The sequence below is a fragment of the Arachis duranensis genome, chromosome 9 (genome assembly GCF_000817695.3).
Source record: "Arachis duranensis cultivar V14167 chromosome 9, aradu.V14167.gnm2.J7QH, whole genome shotgun sequence".
Taxonomy (NCBI): Eukaryota; Viridiplantae; Streptophyta; class Magnoliopsida; order Fabales; family Fabaceae; genus Arachis; species Arachis duranensis.
The window spans coordinates 59,895,499-59,903,915 of NC_029780.3; the positions used below are offsets into that span (position 1 = coordinate 59,895,499).

The 8,417-nt window shown below is 37.8% G+C and overlaps 2 non-coding genes across 2 annotated transcripts; both read right to left on the reverse strand.

The window, feature by feature from the left end:
• Positions 1-253: 253 nt before the first annotated feature.
• On the reverse strand, positions 254-360 carry LOC127741809 (small nucleolar RNA R71). The gene has a single exon (XR_008003014.1). It is a non-coding gene; the product is annotated as a small nucleolar RNA R71 (small nucleolar RNA).
• A 6,462-nt stretch (positions 361-6,822) lies between these two features.
• LOC127742120 (small nucleolar RNA R71) lies at positions 6,823-6,926 on the reverse strand. Its single transcript, XR_008003307.1, has one exon. It is a non-coding gene; the product is annotated as a small nucleolar RNA R71 (small nucleolar RNA).
• Positions 6,927-8,417: the final 1,491 nt, after the last annotated feature.

Consider the following 8,417-nt stretch of genomic DNA (forward strand, 5'->3'; position numbering starts at 1 on the left):
GCAACAAAACTGCAAGTTTCATGGAGTTCCATTAGAAGATCCCTATCAGTTTTTAACTGAGTTCTTACAGATCTGTGAGACTGCAAAGACAAATGGAGTAGATCCTGAAGTCTACAGACTCATGCTTTTCCCTTTTGCGGTAAGAGACAGAGCTAGAACATGGTTGGATTCACAACCTAAAGATAGCCTGGACTCCTGGGATAAGCTGGTCACGGCCTTCTTGGCTAAGTTCTTTCCTCCTCAAAAGCTGAGCAAGCTTAGAGTGAATGTTCAGACCTTCAACCAAAAAGATGGTGAATCCCTCTATGAAGCTTGGGAAAGATACAAATAGATGACCAAAAGATGTCCTTCTAATATGTTTTTAGAATGGACCATGATAGATATATTCTATTATGGTCTATCTGAGTTCTCTAAGATGTCATTGGACCATTCTGCAAGTGGATCCATTCACCTAAAGAAAATGCCTGCAGAAGCTCAAGAACTTATTGATATGGTTGCAAATAACCAGTTCATGTACACTTCTGAGAGGAATTCAGTGAATAATGGGACGCCTTAAAGGAAGGGAGTTCTTGAAATTGATGCTTTGAAAGCCATATTGGCTCAGAACAAAGTGTTGACTCAGCAAGTCAACATAATTTCTCAAAGTCTGAATGGATGGCAAAATGCATCCAACAGTACTAAAGAGGCATCTTCTGAAGAAGAAGCTTGTGATCCTGAGAACCCTGCAATGGCAGAAGTAAATTACATAGGTGAACCTTATGGAAACACCTATAATTCATCATGGAGAAATCATCAGAATTTCTCATGGAAGGATCAACAAAAGCCGCAACAAGGCTTTAATAATGGTGGAAGAAATAGGCTCAGCAATATCAAGCCTTATCCATCATCTTCTCAGCAACAGACAGAGAATTATGAACGGAATACCTCTAACTTAGCAAATTTAGTCTTTGATCTATCGAAGGCCACTTTAAATTTCATGAATGAAACAAGGTCCTCCATTAGAAATTTGGAGGCACAAGTGGGCCAGCTGAGTAAGAAATCACTGAAACCCCGCCTAGTACTCTCCCAAGCAATATTGAAGAAAATCCAAAACGAGATTGCAAGGCCATTGATATAGTCAATATGGCCGAATGCAAGGAGGAAGGTGAGGACGTGAATCCCAATGAGGAAGACCTTATGGGACGTCTCCCAACCAAGAAGGAGTTCCCTATTGAGGACCCAAAGGAATCTGAGGCTCATATAGAGACCACAGAGATTCCATTAAACCTCCTTCTACCATTCATGAGCTTTGAAGACAATTCTTCCTCTGAAGAGGATGAAGATGTAACTGGAGAGCAAGTTTCTCAATATCTAGCAGCCATCATAAAGCTAAATGCCAAGTTATTTGGTGAATAGAGGAAGCATGAACAGCTTCTCTCAATGCAGAGTCAAACAGAGCCCCCACAGTCAAATTCTAAGTTTGGTGTTGGGAGGCCACAATCAAACTCTAAGTTTGGTGTTGAACCCCCACATTCAAACTCTAAGTTTGGTGTTGGGAGGTTCCAACAATGCTCTGAACATCTGTGAAGCTCCATGAGGGCCCACTGTCAAGCTATTGACATTAAAGAAGCGCTTATTGGGAGGCAACCCAATTTTTATTTTTCTAATTTTATTTTTTATTTTATTATTCTTTTATGTTTTATTAGGTTCATGATCATGTGGAGTCACAAAAAAAAATATTAAAATTAATATAGAATCAAAAACAGCAGAAGAAAAATCACACCCTAGAGGAAGGACTTACTGGCGTTCAAACGCCAGTAAGGAGCATCTGGCTGGCGTTCAATGCAAGAACAGAGCATGGAGCTGGCGCTGAATGCCAGAAACAAGCATGGACCTGGCATTCAACGCCAGAAACATGCTACACATGGGCGTTGAACGCCTAGAATGAGCATCACTTCGGCGTTTAAACGCCAGAATTGTATGCAAAGGCATTCTACATGCCTCATTGGTGCAGGGATGTAAATCCTTGACACCTCAGGATCAGTGAACCCCACAGGATCACCTCAGGATCTGTGGACCCCACAGGATCCCACCTACCTCAACTCACCTTCTCTCTTCTTCACCACTCACATCCATCCATCTCTTCCCGACCCATACCCACCCTACATAGCTGAATACACACCTCTCTCCCTCTCCTCCATATCTTCTTCTTCTTCTTCTATTCTTTCTTCTTTTGCTCGAGGGCGAGCAACATTCTAAGTTTGGTGTGGTAAAAGCATAGCTTTTTTGCTTTTCCATAACCATTAATGGCACCTAAAGCCAGAGAAACCTCAAAAAAAAAGAAGACAAAAGGGAAGACAAAAGCTTCCACCTCTGAGTCATGGGAGATGGAGAGATTCATCTCAAGGATCCATAGCTCAGTAATAGAGCATTTGACTACACATCAAGAGAGCATGAGGAATTCCCTCATCAAGAGATCCCTGAGATACCTCAGGGAATACATTTTTCTCCACACAATTATTGGGAGCAACTAAGGATAAGAGCACCAAAATCATTAGGGATCATGCAACAAAAGGCAGGGAAGAGACATAGAGGAGCTCAAAAAGCACCATTGGTCCTTCAAGAAGGCGCCACCCTCACTAAGGTAGACTCATTCCTTGTTCTTATTTTTCTGTTTTTCGATTTTTATGCTATATGTTTGTTTATGTTTTGTGTCTCTACCTCATGATCATTAGTATTGAGTAACTATGTCTTAAGGCTATAAATAATTTCATAAATCCTTCATCTCTCTTAAATGAAAAATGTTTCTAAATCAAAAGAACAAGAAGTACATGAATTTCGAAATTATCATTGAATTTAGTTAAATTATATTGATGTGGTGACAATACTTTTTATTTTTTGAATGAATGCTTAAACAGTGCATATTTTTTATCTTGTTGTTTATGAATGTTAAAATTGTTGGCTCTTGAAAGAATGATGAACAAAGAAAAATGTTATTGATAATCTTAAAAATCATGAAATTGATTCTTGAAGCAAGAAAAAGCAGGGAAAAAGCAAAAGCTTGCAAAAAAAAAGAAGAATTTTGGCAAAAAAAAATAGAAAGAAAAAGAAAAAGCAAGCAGAAAAAGCCAATAGCCCTTAAAACCAAAAGGCAAGGGTAAAAAGGATCCAAGGCTTTGAGCATCAATGGATAGGAGGGCCCAAGGAAATAAATCCATGCCTAAGCGGCTAAATCAAGATGTCCTTAACCATGTGCTTATGGCATGAAGGTCCAAGTGAAAAGCTTGAGACTGAGTGGTTAAAGTCGTGATCCTAAGCAAAAAGAGTGTGCTTAAGAGCTCTGGACACCTCTAACTGGGGACTCTAGCAAAGCTGAGTCACAATCTGAAAAGGTTCACCTAGTCATGTGTCTGTGGCATTTATGTATCTGATCGTAATACTGGAAAACAAAATGCTTAGGGCCACGGCCAAGACTCATAAAAGTAGCTGTTTTCAAGAATCAACATACTTAACTAGGAGAATCAATAACACTATCCGAAATTCTAAGTTCCAAGAGAAGCCAATCATTCTAAACTTCAAAGGAAAAAGTGAGATGCCAAAACTGTTTAGAAGCAAAAAGCTACAAGTCCCGCTCATCTAATTAGAATTAATATTCATTGATATTTTGGAATTTATAGTATATTTTCTTCTTTTCAATGGCGCGCTCTCAACGGCGTTGGAAAGTAGACATCCAGCGCGTTCTAGCAATATATAATAGTCTATAGTTTATTCGTGATTAGACGACATAAACTGGCGCTCCACGCCGGTTCTATGTTGCTGTCTGGAGTCAAACGCCAGAAACACGTCATGAACCGGAGTTGAACGCCCAAAACACGTTACAACTTGGCGTTCAACTCCAAGAGAAGCCTCAGCTCGTGGATAGATCAAGCTCAGCCCACACATACACCAAGTGGGCCCTGGAAGTGGATTTATGCATCAATTACTTACTCCTGTAAACCCTAGTAGCTAGTCTAGTATAAATAGGATAGTTTACTATTGTATTAGACATCTCGGGACGCCTAGTCCTTAGACCTTGGGGGCTGGCCTCTCGGACATGCCTGAACCTCTATCACTTATGTATTTTCAACGGTGGAGTTTCTACACACCATAGATTAAGGGTGTGGAGCTCTGCTGTACCTCAAGTTTTAATGCAATTACTACACTTCAACTTGATGAATGTGATGATCCATGACACTCATCATCATTCTCACCTATGAACGCATGTGACTGACAACCACTTCCGTTCTACCTTAGACCGGGCGCATATCTCTTGGATTCCTTAATCAGAATCTTCGTGGTATAAGCTAGAATTGATGGCGGCATTCATGGGAATCCGGAAAGTCTAACCTTGTCTGTGGTATTCCGAGTAGGATTCTGGGATTGAATGACTGTGACGAGCTTCAAACTCCTGAAGGCTGCGCGTTAGTGACAGACGCAAAAGAATCACTGGATTCTATTCCAAGCTGATTGAGAACCGACAGATGATTAGCCGTGCTGTGACAGAGCATTTGGACCATTTTCACTGAGAGGATGGGATGTATCCATTGACAACGATGATGCCCTACATACAGCTTGCCATAGAAGGGAGTGATAAAATTGGATAAAAGCAGTAGGAAAGCAGAGATTCAGAAGGAACACAGTATCTCCATGCACCTATCTGAAATTCCCACCATTAATTTACATAAGTATTTCTATCCTTTATTATTTAAGCAAGTATCTCTTTATATTTCCCATAAACAATTATTATCCGCCTGACTGAGATTTACAAGATGACCATAGCTTGCTTCATACCAACAATCTCCGTGGGATCGACCCTTACTCACGTAAGGTATTACTTGGATGACCCAGTACACTTGCTGGTTAGTTGTGCGGAGTTATGACAAAGTGAGATTCACGTTTGAGAGCACCAAATCTTTGGAGCCATTGTTGATGATCACAATTTCGTGCACCAAGTTTTTGGCGCCGTTGCCGGGGATTGTTCGAGTATGGACAACTGACGGTTCATCTTGTTTCTCAGATTAGGTAATTTTCTTTTCAAAAATTTTTCAAAAATTTTTTGCTTTATTTTCGTTTTTCAAAAATATAATTTTCAAAAAAATAATAAAAATACAAAAAAATTCATAAAATCATAAAAACCAAAAATATCTTATGTTTCTTGTTTGAGTCTTGAGTCAATTTTTAAGTTTGGTGTCAATTGCATGCTTTAAAAAATTTTCTTGCATTTTTCGAAAATTCATACATTCATAGTGTTCTTCATGATCTTCAAGTTGTTCTTGGTAAGTCTTCTTGTTTGATCTTGATGCTTTTTTGTTTTGTGTCTTTTGTTGTTTTTTATATGCATTTTTGCATTCATAATGTCAATGCATTAAAGATTTCTAAGTTTGGTGTCTTGCATATTTTCTTTGCATCAAAAATTTTTTAAAAATATGTTCTTGATGTTCATCATGATCTCCAAAGTATTCTTGGTGTTCATCTTGACATTCATAGTGTTCTTGCATGCATCATATGTTTTCATCCAAAATTTTCATGTTTTGGGTCATAACTGTTTTTCTCTCTCATAATTAAAAATTCAAAAATCAAAAAAATATCTTTTCCTTATTTATCTCAAAAATTTGAAATTTTGGGTTGACTTGGTCAAAAAATTTTAAAATAAGTTGTTTTCTTGTTAGTCAAGTCAAAATTTAAATTTTAAAAATCTTATCTTTTCAAAACTTTTTCAAAAATCAAATCTTTTTCATTTTTTTATATATTTTCGAAAATTACTTTTAAATTAATTTTTAAAACCTTTTTTTATCTTTATTTCATAGTTTTCAAAATTACACTAACAATTAATATGATTGATTCAAAAATTTGAAGTTTGTTACTTTCTTGTTAAGAAAGGTTCAATCTTTAAATTCTAGAATCTTATCTTTTAAGTTTCTTGTTAGTCAAGTAATCAATTTTAATTTTAAAAATTAATTTTTTTTCTTTTTTCAAAATATCTTTATAATCTTAATTTTATTTCTTATCTTTATTTTTCGAAAATCATTTAACTCTTTTTTAAAATTTATTTTCGAAAATTTCTCCTTCTCTCATATTATTCTATTTATTTATTCATTCACTAACACTTCTCTTCACCTCTCTTCATCTCAATTCACTACCCCTATCCTTACCTTTCTGTTTGGATTCTCCTTTCTTTATTCTCTTTCTTCTTCTACTAACAATAAGGAACCTCTTTACTATGACATAGAGGATTCCTCTTTCTTTTCTTGTTCTCTTCTTCCCTATATGAGCAGGAACAAGGAAAAAGGCATTCTTGTTGAAGCTGACCTTGAACTTGAAAGAACTCTGAAGAGAAAATTAAGATAAGCTAAATTACAACAATCTAGAGACAACCTTACTAAAATTTTCAAACAGGAAAAAGACATGGCAGCCGAACCTAACAACAATAATGCAAGGAGGATGCTTGGTGATTATACTACACCTACTTCCAAGTTTGATGGAAGAAGCATCTCAATCCCTACCATTGGGGCAAACAATTTTGAGCTGAAACCTCAACTAGTTGCTCTAATGCAACAAAACTGCAAGTTTCATGGACTTCCATTAGAAGATCCCTATCAGTTTTTAACTGAGTTCTTGCAGATCTGTGAGATTGTAAAGACGAATGGAGTAGATCGTGAAGTCTACAGGCTCATGCTTTTCACTTTTGCTGTAAGAGACAAAGCTAGAACATGGTTGGATTCACAACCTAAAGATACCCTGGACTCCTGGGATAAGCTGGTCACTGCCTTCTTGGCTAAGTTCTTTCCTCCTCAAAAGCTGAGCAAGCTTAGAGTGGATGTTCAGACCTTCAAACAGAAAGATGGTGAATCCCTCTATGAAGCTTGGGAAAGATACAAACAGATGACCAAAAGATGTCCTTCTGACATGTTTTCAGAATGGACCATGATATATATATTCTATTATGGTCTATCTGAGTTCTCTAAGACGTCATTGGACCATTCTGCAGGTGGATCCATTCACCTAAAGAAAATGCCTGCAGAAGCTCAAGAACTTATTGACATGGTTGCAAATAACCAGTTTATGTACACTTCTGAGAGGAATTCTGTGAATAATGGGATGCCTCCAAGGAAGGGAGTTCTTGAAATTGATGCTCTAAAAGCCATATTGGCTCAGAACAAAGTGTTGACTCAGCAAGTCAACATTTTTTCTCAAAGTCTGAATGGATGGCAAAATGCATCCAACAGTACTAAAGAGGCATCTTCTGAAGAAGAAGCTTATGATCCTGAGAACCCTGCAATGGCAGAGGTAAATTACATAGGTGAACCTTATGGAAACACCTATAATTCATCATGGAGAAATCATCAGAATTTCTCATGGAAGGATCAACAAAAGCCTCAACAAGGCTTTAATAACGGTGGAAGAAATAGGCTCAGCAATATCAAGCCTTATCCATCATCTTCTCAGCAACAGACAGAGAATTATGAACATAATACCTCTAACTTAGCAAATTTAGTCTCTGATCTGTCGAAGGCCACTTTAAATTTCATGAATGAAACAAGGTCCTCCATCAGAAATTTGGAGGCACAAGTGGGCCAGCTGAGTAAGAAAATCACTGAAACCCCTCCTAGTACTCTCCCAAGCAATACTGAAGAAAATCCAAAAAGAGAGTGCAAGGCCATTGATATAGTCAATATGGCCGAATGCAAGGAGGAAGGTGAGGACGTGAATCCCAATGAGGAAGACCTCATGGGACGTCTCCCAACCAAGAAGGAGTTCCCTATTGAGGACCCAAAGGAATCTGAGGCTCATATAGAGACCACAGAGATTCCATTAAACCTCCTTCTACCATTCATGAGCTTTGAAGACTATTCTTCCTCTGAAGAGGATGAAGATGTAACTGGAGATCAAGTTGCTCAATATCTAGCAGCCATCATAAAGCTAAATGCCAAGTTATTTGGTGATGAGAGGAAGCATGAACAACTTCTCTCAATGCAGAGTCAAACAGAGCCCCCACAGTCAAATTCTAAGTTTGGTGTTGGGAGGCCACAATCAAACTCTAAGTTTGGTGTTGAACCCCCACATTCAAACTCTAAGTTTGGTGTTGGGAGGTTCCAACAATGCTCTGAACATCTATGAAGCTCCATGAGGGCTCACTGTCAAGCTATTGACATTAAAGAAGTGCTTATTGGGAGGCAACCCAATTTTTATTTTTCTAATTTTATTTTTTATTTTATTGTTCTTTTATGTTTTATTAGGTTCATGATCATGTGGAGTCACGAAAAAAATATTAAAATTAAAAACAGAATCAAAAACAACAGAAGAAAAATCACACCCTAGAGGAAGGACTTACTGGCGTTCAAACGCCGGTAAGGAGCATCTGGCTGGCGTTCAACGCCATAACAGAGCATGGAGCTGGC